The 15,267-nt window shown below is 44.0% G+C and overlaps 1 pseudogene; it reads right to left on the reverse strand.

Moving 5' to 3' along the window:
• Positions 1-1,777: 1,777 nt before the first annotated feature.
• Positions 1,778-15,267, reverse strand: part of LOC138663364 (zinc finger protein 585A-like) — a 90,039-nt pseudogene continuing 76,549 nt past the window's right edge.

Consider the following 15,267-nt stretch of genomic DNA (forward strand, 5'->3'; position numbering starts at 1 on the left):
ACCCTATATATCCTGCGCAATGGCGCCCCCGCTCAACGCAGACTATCCCTAAATTGCCCTAAAAGACCCTTACGTGCAAGAAAATAGAAAAAATCAAACAGCAGAGCATACACTCATAAACTAATAGTTACTAAAGATAACCATATTGCACTTGCCCAGATACTAAAGTGCAAACCATAACACTCGTTTGGCTGTTGCATAAGTGATAATAAGCAACAAATTAGGGAAGCCTATATAAGCACCCTATTTTTACCCTACCTACCAGTGGGGGTTGGCACCCTAAAATCCTGCGCAGATGGCGCCCCCACTCCACGTAGTCTACCCCTAGTAAGACCCTAGGCTACTTGTAAGGGGATAACAAAATACTATACAAAATGTACAGTTAGGGGCAAAAACAATACTTAGAAATAGAAATAGTACACAATAAAGCCCAATACAGTACTCCAAACAGTGTTAATACATAGACAGAATCAAACACGTGCAATTTTCAAGTATGAAATTCTCTTTAAAGTATGAAGATCTCGACGCGTTTCCCTGAAATCAGTTCATCAGGAGACATACTTATAGGCATTTAAGAGAACTTATCTGAGTGACGATTCAGGAGGATAAGGATCACACTCTACGCCATTTACATGCGGTGGGGAACAATGTCCATCCAGTACCACAGAACTAAATCAGCCCTATGTTGCAGGCAAAGTGACCAGCTTATATAGAACAAATACCTTCTTGTTAGCTCTGATTTCCCCGCTAATTCCGGCATCAATGGTACTTACGGGGTCATAGTTTAGCCTCACCACATCATGTGACTCATCCCTATAGTGGACCCTAGAGCGCCTTCAAATATTCCAGCGCTCTGGTCTCTCACATATTTAATGCGCTAGTGCGTTATAAGCGAGACCATACTCCCTTTAATTTGGAGCATACTACAAAAGCGCGGAACAGTAAGCCGGTGTCATCACTTCCGGGGTTATGAGCTCCTCAATATGCGATTCACCACTGCGTTCCAAAGTGCGCAGTCGCATAAGAGCATAAGATCCTTATCCTCCTGAATCGTCACTCAGATAAGTTCTCTTAAATGCCTATAAGTATGTCTCCTGATGAACTGATTTCAGGGAAACGCGTCGAGATCTTCATACTTTAAAGAGAATTTCATACTTGAAAATTGCACGTGTTTGATTCTGTCTATGTATTAACACTGTTTGGAGTACTGTATTGGGCTTTATTGTGTACTATTTCTATTTCTAAGTATTGTTTTTGCCCCTAACTGTACATTTTGTATAGTATTTTGTTATCCCCTTACAAGTAGCCTAGGGTCTTACTAGGGGTAGACTACGTGGAGTGGGGGCGCCATCTGCGCAGGATTTTAGGGTGCCAACCCCCACTGGCAGGTAGGGTAAAAATAGGGTGCTTATATAGGCTTCCCTAATTTGTTGCTTATTATCACTTATGCAACAGCCAAACGAGTGTTATGGTTTGCACTTTAGTATCTGGGCAAGTGCAATATGGTTATCTTTAGTAACTATTAGTTTATGAGTGTATGCTCTGCTGTTTGATTTTTTCTATTTTCTTGCACGTAAGGGTCTATTAGGGCGATTTAGGGATAGTCTGCGTTGAGCGGGGGCGCCATTGCGCAGGATATATAGGGTGCCAACCTCCGCAGCAAGGTAGGGGACAGATAGTCAGGACCCTAGGGATTGAGAGCACCCTGTATCTTTATCTTATATCTCTGTGTCAAACAGTAGATACTGGTTTTAGGTTGTATGTGGTATGTGTTTTTTATTATAAAGAAAATTATTAAATGTTAATATTCTAATTTAGTTAGAAGCACTTGTATGTGACTATGTAAAAACAATTAGGAACTTAAAAAAAGCTTCTCCCCTGTATGAATTCTTTGGTGGCTAGAAAGAGATGGTTTCTTCACGAAACATTTCCCACATTCTGAAAATGAAAAAGGCTTCTCCCCTGTGTGGGTTTTCTGGTGGCTAACAAGATTCGATTTCTGGCTAAAACATTTCCCACATTCTGAACAGGAAAAAGGCTTCTCCCCTGTGTGGGTTTTATGGTGGCTATCAAGATTCGCTTTCCTGGTAAAACATTTCCCACATTCTTAACAGGAAAAAGGCTTCTCCCCTGTGTGGGTTTTCTGGTGGCTAACAAGATGCACTTTGTGGTTAAAACATTTCCCACATTCTGAACAGGAAAAATGCTTCTCCACTGTGTGGGTTTTCTGGTGGCTAACAAGATTCGATTTATGGTTAAAACATTTCCCACATTCTGAACAGGAAAAAGGCTTCTCCCCTGTGTGGGTTTTCTGGTGGCTATCAAGATTCGCTTTCCTGTTAAAACATTTCCCACATTCTGAACATGAAAAAGGCTTCTCCCCTGTGTGGGTTTTATGGTGGCTATCAAGACTCGCTTTCCTGGTAAAACATTTCCCACATTCTGAACAGGAAAAAGGCTTCTCCCCTGTGTGGGTTTTCTGGTGGCTAACAAGATGCGATTTCTGGTTAAAACATTTCCCACATTCTGAACATGAAAAAGGCTTCTCCCCTGTGTGGGTGTTCTGGTGGCTAACAAGATTCGCTTTGTGGTTAAAACATTTCCCACATTCTGAACAGGAAAAAGGCTTCTCCCCTGTGTGGGTTTTCTGGTGGCTAACAAGATGCGATTTCTGGTTAAAACATTTCCCACATTCTGAACAGGAAAAAGGCTTCTCCCCTCTGTGGGTTTTATGGTGGCTAACAAGACTCGCTTTGTGGTTAAAACATATCCCACATTCTGAACAGGAAAAAGGCTTCTCACCTGTGTGGGTTTTCTGGTGGCTAACAAGATTCGCTTTGTGGTTAAAACATTTCCCACATTCTGAACAGGAAAAAGGCTTCTCCCCTGTGTGGGTTTTATGGTGGCTATCAAGATTCGCTTTCCTGGTAAAACATTTCCCACATTCTGAACAAGAAAAAGGCTTCTCACCTGTGTGGGATTTCTGGTGGCGAACAAGATTCGCTTTGAGGTTAAAACATTTCCCACATTCTGAACAGGAAAAAGGCTTCTCCCCTGTATGAGATCTATGATGTATGACAAGAAATGATTTAGCTAGAAAACATTTCCGACATTCTGAACAAGAAAAAGGCTTCTCACCTGTGTGGGATTTCTGGTGGCGAACAAGATTCGCTTTGTGTTTAAAACATTTCCCACATTCTGAACAGGAAAAAGGCTTCTCCCCTCTGTGGGTTTTCTGGTGGCTAACAAGATTCGCTTTGTGGTTAAAACATTTCCCACATTCTGAACAGGAAAAAGGCTTCTCTCCTGTGTGAGTTCTTTGGTGGGTAACAAGCTGCGCTTTCCGAATAAAACATTTCCCACATTCTGAACATGAAAATGGCTTCTTCCCTGTGTGAATGCTCTGGTGACTGACAAAATCTGATTTCTGGTTAAAACATCTCCCACACTTGGAACAAGAAAATCTATTGTCTGCTTTGTGAAGTTTTTGTTGTTTGAGAAATGACTTTTCTAGGGGAAAACTATTTCCATATTCTGAAAATGAAAATGTCTTCATTGCTTTAGGAGCAGTTCGATTTTTAATGCTTATTTTATGACTTTGATTTTCATTAGTACTAGGCAATGAATCAGAAGACAGGAGCTGTTCCAAATGATCAGATGACAGATCTTTGATGTGAAGGGATGATGTTATATTTGGAGTAATGGCATTCACTCCAATTGTATCCTGTGGGATCTCAAGATTATCTGATTTAAACATTGAAGATGTCAGCTGTCCTGCTGATCTCCTGGTACGGTCATCTGCCAAGAATAAAACCAATTATTATTTTAGAATAAAATATACTTGAATTCTATATTTTTGAACATCTCTATTTAAACGGTCTGTAAAAATGGTAAGTTATGCAAAATTATTAAATTATTCACCAAGACAATGACAGTTTACTAGACTGTGCTCAAAACCACATTAAGCATCCATGCTTTTGGCATTACTATAGTGAGAAGAAACCACTTATTTTAAGGCATGTGTATCTCCTGGAGCACAATCTGGGCACTATGTGTTGGGTAATAACTTGGGAAATTTGCAATTTTCACTCTCCAACATCCACTGCGTGTGCTAATATCTGGAAACTGCACTGCAGTCAAAATAGTCACTATTCCTATAGATTAATTTATTGAGGGTTATAATTTACAAAATGGAGTCACTTTATAGGGATTTCATCTGCTCTGGTTTTCTGCAGTTTTGTCATATTAGGGATTCTGCAAATGGTGTGCCCCATCTCCTCTAGGATCTGCTCCTGCAACGTCTGCTTCAGACACCAGACGCGGCTTACTAATTCTGCAGGCGATGCTGGTAACAGAGGTGGGGTTGGAGCCAGAAGCTCTTGGCGGTGCAGGCTTTTCCCAGCCACTAAGATTAGGGTGCCTGGCACCTGTAGTACCATCCAGTCTGGCACTATGGGTGTGTGTGCTATCAGCTGCAGTAATCTGCTCCCTGTTTTAGCCAATTGGAAAGCACCACATCTTTTTAATCAGATAAATTTGTATTAACCATAACAAGATTTACAACAGATCACATGTTTATACTCATTTTATGTTTTACAGTAAATTAACCCCCCGATGGAGACCATATCAGGAGCAAACAATTTTAGCCGTATTGTCAGTTAATATTTCCTCCACATACCCTAATATAGATATCAACGGATCCCTAGGGATAATGTACTCATACACCACTCCAATGAATTTCAACAGTACAATCCAATAGGAGAAAATCTGGGACAATCCCAAAGCATATGCAATATGTCCGTCTGAGATTGAGAACACCATGGGCAATCAGAATTGGACTTCGAAAGCACCCCACCTTACTAAAGCTTGAAGCATATTGCTGGAATCTGCCAGATACAGCCTTGATCTCCTCTAGTTCAGTCCTCTGTGCTCAGCTCCCGGCTTGTGTATTTGTTTCCTGTTGTGACCCCAGCCTGTTTACTGACTACTCCTATGTCTCCTGAGTTAGTATTTTCTCTGGCCTCTTGGTTCTGACACGGTTATCGGTCTATTCTTCTTCCCATCTTACTCCACAGAACAGTAGGTAACACTGTGGCCCAAGCCTAGGGGTCTCTGTGTAAGTCCAAATCCATGTAGAGGGGTTAAAGAAGTTAAAGGGTAATGGGCAAAACTGTGACTATAGACAATAAAACATCTACTGAAATGATCAAGCTGAATAATCATCCTCAGGAAAAAAAATGAGTAGTGGTGAAACTTGTCTGGAGTAATTGGAGTATGGGACTCGGTGGCTCTAAGCAATATAAACTATCGTAAGGACCAATATTTTCTGTCAGATAAACGTCAAGAAGAAATATTAGAAATTTAAATATAACTTTTTATAATAGCGTAGAGCTGAGGAATCTTAAATTTAGATCTCAGGCATTTGGTAACTGAAACCTTTTTCTAAACACTACCCGGGAGCTACAGACTCAGATAAGAGAGGCAGGCCGATCCCACCACATTCAAACTATCATGCAGAATGAACACGTATAAAAAAAAAAATGTTACATCCTCAACAACAACATAGGTATGAGGGGAGAACTCCAACACTAAACCGGAGTTTATGGTGGACTACTGGAGCTACTATGTGTTAGGGGTCAAGTTCCCACCTCTGCACGGGGGGAATCCCGGTCCGTCTCTGCTGCGGTCTCCCATTCTTCTCCTGCCGCAGTGGAGCCTGCTCAGCAGAGACGTCGGTCCCAGCATCTTGCTCAGTCCCACTCTGTACAAAGAGTTACAGCTGCTTTTCCTGCTTCTGCCATTGAAGTCAGTGCTGGGCAGCGGCGAGCAGACGCTTCTAGGACTAAGTCCTGCTTTTCTTGTTCTGAGTATGCCCAGAGTCAGATCTCCCAGTGGAGATCGAGGGTCACATGGTCAGATACTGCAGCTAAGTCCATTGGTCGTTTCAGGAAGGTCCTGTAAGTGCTAGGACTAAGTCCTGCTTTGCACACACTGAGCATGCCCAGGGCAAGATCTCTCAGTGGAGATTTAGGGTCACATGCTCAGGTATGGCAGTCTCTCATTGGTCCTTCTAGGAAGATCTTTTACTTGCTGCAGCTATATAAGGCTCGCATGGCCGCACGGCCATGCGCCAGTATCAATTCTAATATGTGCTTTGCGCCAGTGTGGTTATGCATGTATCTGTTCAGGGACCCGGCTGAAATAAGCCCCTAGAATGCTGGCACCTCCGGCGAGGAGATTGTGTGAGCGTGATTCAGGGTCCCGGCTGAAATAAGCCCCTAGAATACCGACACCTCCGGTGAGGAGATTGCGTGTGTGCTTAACCACTGACTGCTATCAGTTCAGCAGTAAGCTTGTGCTCCTGTGAGGCTAACAGGGCGCAGTGCTTTCCTCTCGCGGCTGCTCTGTGAGGTAACAGAGCTAGTCTATACCGCTAAACAGTGCCACCATTCACTAGCAGCAGGTTCTCCTGCACGGTGGACCCCGGGCTGTGAACGCACCATTTATAATAAACATCAATTTTTACTCGGTGCGTTCCGCTAGCCCTAACAACTATGAGTCCTGACCAGAAGAGTAGAGAAAGTATTAGCGCCCCCATTTCAGGAGAGATTGCTGCACAATCCAAATTACCGTATATACTCGAGTATAAGCCGAGATTTTCAGCCCAAATTTTTGGGCTGAAAGTGCCCCCCTCAGCTTATACTCGAGTCACGGTGGGCAGCAGGGTCGGCGGGTGAGGGGGAGAGGGCGCTGAGGCATACTTACCTAGTCCTGGCGCTCCTGACGCTGCCCCTGCCTGTCACACTGTCTTCGGTGCTGCAGTTCTTCCTGTCAGCGGTCACTTGGGACCGCTCATTAGAGAACTGAATATGGACTCCACTCCCATAGGGGTGGAGCCACATATTCATTTCTCTGAGCGGTGCCAGTGACCGCTGACAGGAAGAGCTGCGGCACCCGAAGACAGTGTGACAGGCAGGGGCAGCGTCAGGAGCGCCGGGACTAGGTAAGTATTTTATATTCACCTGTCCGCATTCCACACGCCGGGCGTCGCTCCATCTTCCCGGCGTCGCTCCATCTTCCCGGCGTCTCTGCGCTCTGACTGTTCAGGTCAGAGGGCGCGATGACGCATATAGTGTGCGCGGCGCCCTCTGCCTGATCAGTCAGAGTGGAGAGACGCCGGGACCGGACGCCGGGAGCTGCAACCAAGAGAGGGGAGTATGGCTTTTTTTTTTTTTTTATTATTGCAGCAGCAGCAGCAATGGCACAGATTTATAAGGAGCATATATGGGGCAATAATGAACGGTGCAGAGCACTATATGGCACAGCTATGGGGCAAAAATGAACAGTGCAGAGCACTATATGGAGCATCTATGGGGCAATAATGAATGGTGCAGAGCACTATATGGCAGAGCTATGGGGCAAGAATGAACGGTGCAGAGCACTATATGGCAGAGCTATGGGGCAAGAATGAATGGTGCAGAGCACTATATGGCAGAGCTATGGGGCAAGAATGAATGGTGCAGAGCACTATATGGCAGAGCTATGGGGCAAGAATGAATGGTGCAGAGCACTATATGGCACAGCTAGGGGGCAAGAATGAACGGTGCAGAGCACTATATGGCACAGCTAGGGGGCAAGAATGAACGGTGCAGAGCACTATATGGCACAGCTATGGGGCAATAATGAATGGTGCAGAGCACTATATGGCACAGCTATGGGGCAATAATGAATGGTGCATAGCACTATATGGCACAGCTATGGGGCAATAATGAACGGTGCAGAGCACTATATGGCACAGCTATGGGGCAATAATGAACGGTGCAGAGCACTATATGGCACAGCTATGGGGCCATAATGAACGGTATGGAGCATCTATTTTTATTTTTGAAATTCACTGGTAGCTGCTGCATTTTCCACCCTAGGCTTATACTCGAGTCAAGAAGTTTTCCCAGTTTTTTGTGGCAAAATTAGGGGGGTCGGCTTATACTCAGGTCGGCTTATACTCGAGTATATACGGTATGTGGTGAAAAAAAAAAAGTTGTTAAAAAATAAAATTTGTGCCATTTTCCGATACCCTTAGCGTCTCATTTTTCGTGATCTGAGGTTGGGTGAGCGCTTATTTTTTGCGCACCGAGCTGACATTTTTAATGATACCATGTTGGTGCAGATACGATCTTTTGATCGCCCGTTATTGCATTTTAATGCAATGTCGCGGCGACCAAAAAAACATATTTCTGGTTTTGACTTTTTTTCTCGCTATGTCGTTTAGCGATCAGATTAATCCTTTATTTTATTGATAGATCAGGCGATTCTGAGCGCAGCAGGGCCAAATATGTGTATGTTTGATTTTATTTTTATTTTATTTTGTATGGGCAAAGGAGGGGGGGATTTTAATTTTTATATTTTTAAAATCTTTTTTTTGTTTTACTTTTGGCATGCTTCAATAGTCTCCATAGGAGACTAGAAGCTGCCACAACCTGATTGGCTCTGCTACATAGAGGCGATGTTCAGATCATCTCTATGTAGCTGATTTACTCACTTGCTATGAGCGCCGACCACTGGGTGGTGCTCACAGGAAGCCGGCACTGATAACCATAGAGGTTTCCAGGAGACCTCAGATTGTCATGCCAACACACCGGTGAGCCGCAATCACCTGACGAGTTGTCACCGGTGTGCGTATTTCCTTCGCGATTGCCAGAAGCGAAATTTAAATGCCGCTTCAGAGTTTGACAGCGGCATTTAACTGGCTAACCCCTTTACCCCCAAGGGTGGTTTGCACGTTAATGACCGGGCCAATTTTTACAATTCTGACCACTGTCCCTTTATGAGGTTATAACTCTGGAACGCTTCAATGGATCCTGGTGATTCTGACATTGTTTTCTCGTGACATATTGTACTTCATGACAATGGTAAAAATTCTTTGATAGTACCTGCATTTATTTGTGAAAAAAACGGAAATTTGGCGAAAATTATGAAAATTTCGCAATTTTCCAACTTTGAATTTTTATGCAATTAAATCACAGAGATATGTCACACAAAATACTTAATAAGTAACATTTCCCACATGTCTACTTTACATCAGCACAATTTTGGAACCAAAATTTTTTTTTGTTAGGGAGTTATAAGGGTTAAAAGTTGACCAGCAATTTCTCATTTCTACAACACCATTTTATTTTAGGGACCACATCTCATTTGAAGTCATTTTGAGGGGTCAATATGATAGAAAATACCCAAGTGTGACACCATTCTAAAAACTACACCCCTCAAGGTGCTCAAAACCATATTCAAGAAGTTTATTAACCCTTCTGGTGCTTCACAGGAATTTTTTGAATGTTTAAATAAAAATGAACATTTAACTTTTTTTCACAAAAAATTTAATTCAGCTCCAATTTGTTTTATTTTACCTAGGGTAACAGGAGAAAATGGACCCCAAACATTGTTGTAAATTTTGTCCTGAGTATGCCAATACCCCACATGTGGGGGTAAACCACTGTTTGGGCGCATGGCAGAGCTCGGAAGCGAAGGAGTGCCATTTGACTTTTCAATGCAAAATTGACTGGAATTGAGATGGGACGCCATGTTTCGTTTGGAGAGCCCCTGATGTGCCTAAACATTGAAACCCCCCACAAGTGACACCATTTTGGAAAGTAGACCCCCTAAGGAACTTATCTAGAGGTGTGGTGAGCACTTTGACCCACCAAGTGCTTCACAGAAGTTTATAACGTAGAACCGTAAAAATAAAAAATCATATTTTTTCACAAAAATTATCTTTTCGCCCCCAATTTTTTATTTTCCCAAGGGTAAGAGAAGAAATTGGACCCCAAAAGTTGTTGTACAATTTGTCCTGAGTACGCTGATAGCCCATATGTGGGGTAAACCACTGTTTGGGCGGATGGGAGAGCTCGGAAGGGAAGGAGCGCCGTTTGACTTTTCAAAGCAAAATTGACAGGAATTGAGATGGGACGCCATGTTGCGTTTGAAGAGCCACTGATGTGCCTAAACATTGAAACCCCCCACAAATGACACCATTTTGGAAAGTAGACCCCCTAAGGAACTTATCTAGAGGTGTGGTGAGCACTTTGACCCACCAAGTGCTTCACAGAAGTTTATAATGCAGAGCCGTAAAAATAAAACAAAATTTTTTTCCCACAAAAATTATTTTTTTAGCCCCCAGTTTTGTATTTTCCTGAGGGTAACAGGAGAAATTGGACCCCAAAATTTGTTGCCCAATTTGTCCTGAGTGCGATGATACACCATATGTGGGGGGAACCACTGTTTGGGCACATGGGAGGGCTCAGAAGGGAAGGAGTGCCATTTGAATGCAGACTTAGATGGAATGGTCTGCAGGTGTCACATTGCGTTTGCAGAGCCCCTAATGTACCTAAACAGTAGAAACCCCCCACAAGTGACACCATTTTGGAAAGTAGACCCCCTTAGGAACTTATCTAGATGTGTGCTGAGCGCTTTGACCCACCAAGGGCTTCACAGAAGTTTATAATGGAGAGCCGTAAAAAAAAAACAAAAATTTTTTCCCACAAAAATTATTTTTTAGCCCCCAGTTTTGTATTTTCCCGAGGGTAACAGGAGAAATTCGACCCCACAATTTGTTGTCCAATTTGTCCTGAGTGCGCTGATACCCCATATGTGGGGGGGAACCACTGTTTGGGCGCATGGCAGGGCTCGGAAAGGAAGGAGCTCCATTTGGAATGAGGACTTAGATGGAATGGTCTGCAGGTGTCACATTGCATTTGCAGAGCCCCTAATGTACCTAAACAGTAAAAACCTCTCACAAGTGACACCATTTTGGAAACTAGACCCCCTAAGGAACTCATCTAGATGTGTTGTGATAGCTTTGAACCCCCAAGTGTTTCACTACAGTTTGTAACGCAGAGCCGTGAAAATTAAAAAAAAAAATCTTTCCCCCCAAAATTATTTTTTAGCCCCCAGTTTTGTATTTTCCCGAGGGTAAGAGGAGAAATTCGACCCCAAAAGTTGTTGTCCAATTTGTCCTGAGTACGCTGATACCCCATATGTTGGGGGGAACCACCGTTTGGGCGCATGGCAGAGCTCGGAAGGGAAGGAGCGCCATTTGGAATGCAGACTTAGATGGAATGGTCTGCAGACGTCACATTGCGTTTGCAGAACCCCTAATGTACCTAAACAGTAGAAACCCCCCACAAGTGACCCCATATTGGAAACTAGACCCCCCAGGGAACTAATCTAGATGTGTTGTGAGAACTTTGAACCCCCAAGTGTTTCACTACAGATTATAACGCAGAGCCGTGAAAATAAAAAATCTTTTTTTTTCCCACAAAAAATATGTTTTAGCCCCGAGTTTTGTATTTTCCCAAGGGTAACAGGAGAAATTGGACCCCAAAAGTTGTTGTCCTATTTGTCCTGAGTACGCTGATACCCCATATGTTGGGGTAAACCCCTGTTTGGGCACACGGGAGAGCTCGGAAGGGAAGAAGCACTGTTTTACTTTTTCAACGCAGAATTGGCTGGAATTGAGATCGGACGCCATGTCGCGTTTGGAGAGCCCCTGATGTGCCTAAACAGTGGAAACCCCACAATTATAACTGAAACCCTAATCCAAACACATCCCTAACCCTAATCCCAACAGTAACCCTAACCACACCTCTAACCCAGACACAACCCTAACCCTAATCCCAACCCTATTCCCAACCGTAAATGTAATCTAAACCCTAACTGTAACTTTAGCCCCAACCCAAACTGTAGCCCTAGCCCTAACCCTAATCCTAACCCTAACCCTAGCCCTAACCCTAGCCCTAACCCTAGTCCTAACCCTAGCCCTAATGGGAAAATGGAAATAAATACATTTTTTTAATTTTTCCCTAACTAAGGGGGTGATGAAGGGGGGTTTTATTTACTTTTATAGCGGGTTTTTTAGCGGATTTTTATGATTGGCAGCCGTCACACACTGAAAGACGCTTTTTATTGCAAAAAATATTTTTTGCGTTACCACATTTTGAGAGCTATAATTTTTCTATATTTTGGTCCACAGAGTCATGTGAGGTCTTGTTTTTTGCGGGACGAGTTGACGTTTTTACTGGTATCATTTTCGGGCACGTGACATTTTTTGATCGCTTTTTATTTTGATTTTTGTGAGGCAAAATGACCAAAAACCAGCTATTCATGAATTTCTTTTGGGGGAGGCGTTTATACCGTTCCGCGTTTGGTAAAATTGATAAAGCAGTTTTATTCTTCGGGTCAGTACGATTACAGCGACACCTCATTTATATCATTTTTTTATGTTTTGGCGCTTTTATACGATAAAAACTATTTTATAGAAAAAATAATTATTTTGGCATCGCTTTATTCTCAGGACTATAACTTTTTTATTTTTTTGCTGATGATGCTGTATGGTGGCTCGTTTTTTGCGGGACAAGATGACGTTTTCAGCGGTACCATGGTTATTTATATCTGTCTTTTTGATCGCGTGTTATTCCACTTTTTGTTCGGTGGTATGATAATAAAGCGTTGTTTTTTGCCTCGTTTTTTTTTTTTTTTCTTACGGTGTTTACTGAAGGGGTTAACTAGTGGGCCAGTTTTATAGGTCGGGCCGTTACGGACGCGGCGATACTAAATATGTGTACTTTTATTGTTTGTTTTTTTTTTATTTAGATAAAGAAATGTATTTATGGGAATAATATTTTTATTTTTTTTTCATTATTTTGGAATATTTTTTTTTATTTTTTTTTACACATTTGAAATTTTTTTTTTTTTACTTTTTTACTTTGTCCCAGGGGGGGACATCACAGATCAGTGATCTGACAGTTTGCACAGCACTCTGTCAGATCACTGATCTGACATGCAGCGCTGCAGCCTTCACAGTGCCTGCTCTGAGCAGGCTCTGTGAAGCCACCTCCCTCCCTGCAGGACCCGGATCCGCGGCCATCTTGGATCCGGGGCTGGAGGGAGCAGGGAGAGAGGTGAGACCCTCGCAGCAACGCGATCACATCGCGTTGCTGCGGGGGGCTCAGGGAAGCCCCGCAGGGAGCCCCCTCCCTGCGCGGTGCTTCCCTGCACCGCCGGCACATCGCGATCATCTTTGATCGCGGTGTGCCGGGGGTTAATGTGCCGGGGGCGGTCCGTGACCGCTCCTGGCACATAGTGCCGGATGTCAGCTGCGATAGGCAGCTGACACCCGGCCGCGATCGGCGGCGCTCCCCCCGTGAGCGCCGCCGATCGCGCTGGACGTACTATCCCGTCCATGGTCATAGGGGCCCACCCCACATGGACGGGATAGTACGTCCGATGTCAGAAAGGGGTTAATAGCCGTGGCTGGATCTCGATTCCACCCGTGGCTATTGCGGGCACATGTCAGCTGTTCAAAACATGATGAAAGATGTGGGCTCACCACCGGAGCCCACATCAAAGGGAGGAAGTCTGACATCGGCGCACTATTACGCCCGATGTCAGTAAGGGGTTAAACTGATAGGAATTGATTTGGAAAGGCACACACCTCATAGCTCACAGTGCATGTCAGACCAAATGAGAATCATGAGGTCAAAGGAACTGGCCAAGGAGCGCAGAGACAGAATTGTGGCAAGGCACAGATCTGGCCAAGGTTACAAAAGAATTTCTGCAGTACTCAAGGTTCCTAAGAGCACAGTGGCCTCCATAATCTTTAAATGGAAGAAGTTTGGGACCATCAGAAGTCTTCCTAGACCTGGCCGTCTGCCAAATTGAGCAATCTTGGGAGAAGAGCCTTGGTGAGAGAGGTAAAGAAGAACCCCAAGATCAGTGTGGCTGAGCTCCACAGATGCAGTAGGCGGATGGGAGAAAGTCAACTATCACTGCAGCCCTCCACCAGTCGGGCCTTTATCGCAGAGTGGCCCGGAAGCCTCTCCTCAGTGCAAGACATATGAAAGAGTATAGAGTTTGCTAAAAAAACACACGAAGGACTCTAAGACTATGAGAAATAAGATTCTCTGGTCTGATGAGACAAAGATGGACCTTTTTAGTGAAAATTCAAAGGCTACGTTCACATTAGCGTTGCGCCGCCGTGCGTCGGCGACGCAACGCGCGACGCACGCTAAAACGCGCAAAAACGCGCGCGTTTTGCGACGCGTGCGTCGTTTTCCGACGAAAATCGGACGCACAGAAAATGCTACATGTAGCGTTTTCTTGCGTCCGACGCTAGCGTCGGAAACGACGCACATGGCGAAAAACGCCACCAAAACGACGCACGCGTCCCCTATGTTAAACATAGGGGCGCGTCGCCGCTGCGTCGCCGCTGCGTCGCCGGCGCAACAGCGACGCACATTGGCGGAACGCCAATGTGAACGTAGCCAAAGCGGTATGTGTGGAGAAAACCAGGCACTGCTCATCACCTGCCCAATACAATCCCAACATGATGAAACATGATGGTGGCCGCATCATGTTATGGGGGTGTTTTTCAGCTGCAGGGACAGGATGACTGGTTGTCATTGAAGGAAACATGAATGCGGCCAAGTACTGAGATATCCTGGATGAAAACCACTTTCAGAGTGCTCTGGACCTCAGACTTGGCCGAAGGTTCACCTTCCAACAAGATAATGACACTAAGCACACAAATTAGTGGCTTCAGAACAACTCTGTGATCATTCTTGACTGGCCCAGCGAGAGCCCTGCCCTAAACCCAATTGAACATCTCTGGAGAGACCTGAAAATGGCTGTCCACCAACGTTCACCATCCAACCTGACGGAACTGGAGAGGATCTGCAAGGAAGAATGGCAGAGGATCCCCAAATCCAGGTGTGAAAAACTTGTTACATCATTCCCAAGAAGACTCATGGCTATAGTAGCTGTAAAGGTGCTTCTAATCAATACTGAGCAAAGGGTCTGAATACTTACGACCATGTGATATTTCAGTTTTTCTTTATTGATAAATTTGCAAAAATTACTACATTCCTGTTTTTTTCAGTCAATATGGGGTGCAGAGTGTACATTAATGAGAAAAAATATGAGCTTTTTTTAATTTACCAAATGGCTGTTATTGTACAGAAATCCGCACTTGGCCTCACTGCACATTTAATTTTGTCAATCATAAAAGCGAAGTTTGGTCAGAGAGACTGGACCTGGTCTTGTAGGGACCATATGAGCACATTCAGCAGCACAGAAGAGGAGAAGGTGGATTCGTCCAATATCAGGGATCTAAAAATGACCCAAGCGATCCATAATAGAATGACCAGCCAGAGACATAATATTAGGAAAGGTGTAATCTGTCACAGTCTGTTTAGGCATGTTACTTTAGAATATAAA

Source organism: Ranitomeya imitator, chromosome 2, assembly GCF_032444005.1.
Source record: "Ranitomeya imitator isolate aRanImi1 chromosome 2, aRanImi1.pri, whole genome shotgun sequence".
Lineage (NCBI taxonomy): Eukaryota > Metazoa > Chordata > Amphibia > Anura > Dendrobatidae > Ranitomeya > Ranitomeya imitator.